Raw genomic sequence first — 2,702 nt, 5'->3', positions numbered from 1 at the left:
TGCTGTTGTATTATTAATAGTCTTTAAAAATGACACTAACATACATATTTGGTTTTACAACAAGATAAACTTACAGATTTATGGGTTTAGTTTCAAATTTATATTTGATGAATACAATGTTTAATTTTGAATAAGTTTATGGTAGGATGACTGTTATAAAGATGTAAGATAAGGTAAATGAAATCTATTCTTAGAAATAAGTTCTGATGACTAAAGTGATAGGAAATAAAAATTGGCCATGAAATGTAAATTTATTTTTCACATTTTATACAGAAAATGGTTAAATTAAAAAGAATAGGCTCTTTGTTTTTAGAATAAGAATTTATAAAACAGATTTTGAAATAGAATTCTTAGTCAAAGTCCTTTGAACCCAGGTATCCTTTTCATAGAGAAATGTTTTATATAAATTCCTACAATCAGACTAGTTCTTAAACTATTGAAATTATTTTCATTTCCTGTCTTAACAGCTTCCAGAAGATAACTTCAATTTCTCTTGGTAATCTGGGCTATTTTAACAATACTATCAGGAAAAAAAAAGGCATGACTAAAGATTAATCAATTTGTTGCATTCAAAAATAACTTTTTATATTTATGGAAAAGCTTAGGATAGATGGGAGGGGTTGATGTGAACAAGGCTTAGGCCTGAACTAGGTCTTTTTTTTTTTTTTTTTTTTTAACGTTTTTATTTATTTTTGAGAGAGGGAGAGGCACAGAGTACGAGCGGGGAGGGGCAGAAAGAGAGGGAGACACAGAATCTGAGGCAGGTTCCAGGCTCTGAGCTGTCAGCACAGAGCCCGGTGTGGGGCTCGAACCCATGAAGGGTGAGATCATGACCTGAGTGGAAGTCGGACATCCAACCAACTGAGCCACCCAGGTGCCCTGTGACCTAGGTCTTGTAAGAAGCTGTAAGTCACCCCTACCCCATACGTAGCTGGGAACAATCTTTGCGGACTCCAGCTTCAGTTTATCTGTGGTTTTAAAGTTATCAAGCAGCCAGAAAAACCTTACCTGCTTCCTGACACCCAACTTTACTTTAAACATAAGGACATATCTTAGGGCATATAAAATGGACACAAAGCCCTTTACTCCAAAAGTGAACTAAAAGCTTATCCTTAGAATAATCAGTCAAGTAAAAGAATATAAGGGTAATAGCCTATCTTGTTTTAAGTAGGGGAAAGAAAATGTAGATAGGAAAGTTTGAGAGCACAGGAAACTATTTGGACAATGAAGGGTAAATAGGCAGATGCTGGAAACAAACTTTGGCCAGCCCATTTGCCTTTGACTCTGAACAGGGGAAAAGATGTGTGGTAGTTTTGGAACATTGTTCTTTGTATAACATACCAACAAGTTATTTAAAAAAAAATAGTCATCTTAAAGGAACTGAAGTCTCAGATTATAAAACCGAAGTTTACTAAGACTTTTTTTTTTTCTGATTTCAAACGAGCCAATATTGAAAGTTACAAATACTTAATGTTTAGTAGTTTTAACCTTTGGACCATTTTCCTGTATGTGGATATTAAAATATATTTGATGACACTTTATGGGTCTACTTAATACTAGCCAGAATTAGTAAGTGAGGACATATTTAAAGCCCTAATTCAAGGGGCGCCTGGGTGGCTCAGTCGGTTAAGCCTCTGACTTCAGCTCAGTTCATGATCTTGTGGTCCGTGGGTTCGAGCCCCGCGTTGGGCTCTGTGCTGACAGCTCAGAGCCTGGAGCCTGTTTCAGATTCTGGGTCTCCCTCTCTCTCTGACCCTCCCCCGTTCTTGCTCTGTCTCTGTCTCAAAAATAAATAAATGTTAAAAAAAAATTAAAAAAAAAAAAAAGCCCTAATTCAAACTTCCAACACAATGGTTTCTTAGAGAGTAAATTTTATACATTTATAACAGAAAAATATAAATCACATTTAAGTTATACGGTAGAATTGGCAAATTCCTGCCTGGCCATATTTTGGCTTCTCAATTACCATTTTGAAAGCATGTTCTTGAATCATCTCTACTCCAAAAGCCCTACTTCACCTTTTAAGTACAGTTGACAAGTTTGATAAACTCTTAAGTACTCAATATGAATTTTGTTCTATTTTATAGTCACCTGAGTCTATTACTTTCACAAAATTTCTTCATTTGTTAATATTCATAGGAACTGAAAAATCTTTACTACTTTTTAAATGTTAACTGTTTAGAATCTTGCTTTAAAATTCAGGCTCCACATCCAGGTGTCCTCATTTGTCTTTGCTACAGAACCAGATTCTGTGCTTTACAGTTAACACAGATGTGGCACAAGAGTTCTTGCATGTTACCCCAATGCAGTTCTAGAAAACCCAAAATTCTGTTTTCCCAGATCAATTTTAAGAATCCAGGAGAAGTTGGCATTGCCTGATTTTAGCCACTAGGTGGTGATAACGCAAAGATCCAAGTTTGTGACATTCTGAAGACAACCAGCAAGTTAAAGAGGCAAAATTAATTAGTGTTTACACTATTGACAGGAATACAAAGGCTAAATGGGAGACAGTGAAGTAAAGTTCTCCTTATGTATTTCAGCCTGGCTTTGCCTCTGTGCAGTAGGCAGGTTAATCCAGGGCTTCTCAAGCTATCTGTGGTAAGGCCTGACTTTTTATTTTCAGACTGTGGCAGTGCCTATAGTTTTGAAAAAGACAATAAAAGTGAAGTCCTTGACAAATGAAATAAAAACACATACAAAAA

The sequence above is a fragment of the Lynx rufus genome, unplaced genomic scaffold (genome assembly GCF_022079265.1).
Source record: "Lynx rufus isolate CCGP_SWC_20201006 ecotype Redwood Valley unplaced genomic scaffold, mLynRuf1.p SCAF_1, whole genome shotgun sequence".
Classification (NCBI taxonomy): domain Eukaryota; kingdom Metazoa; phylum Chordata; class Mammalia; order Carnivora; family Felidae; genus Lynx; species Lynx rufus.
This window is presented reverse-complemented; position numbering follows the sequence as displayed.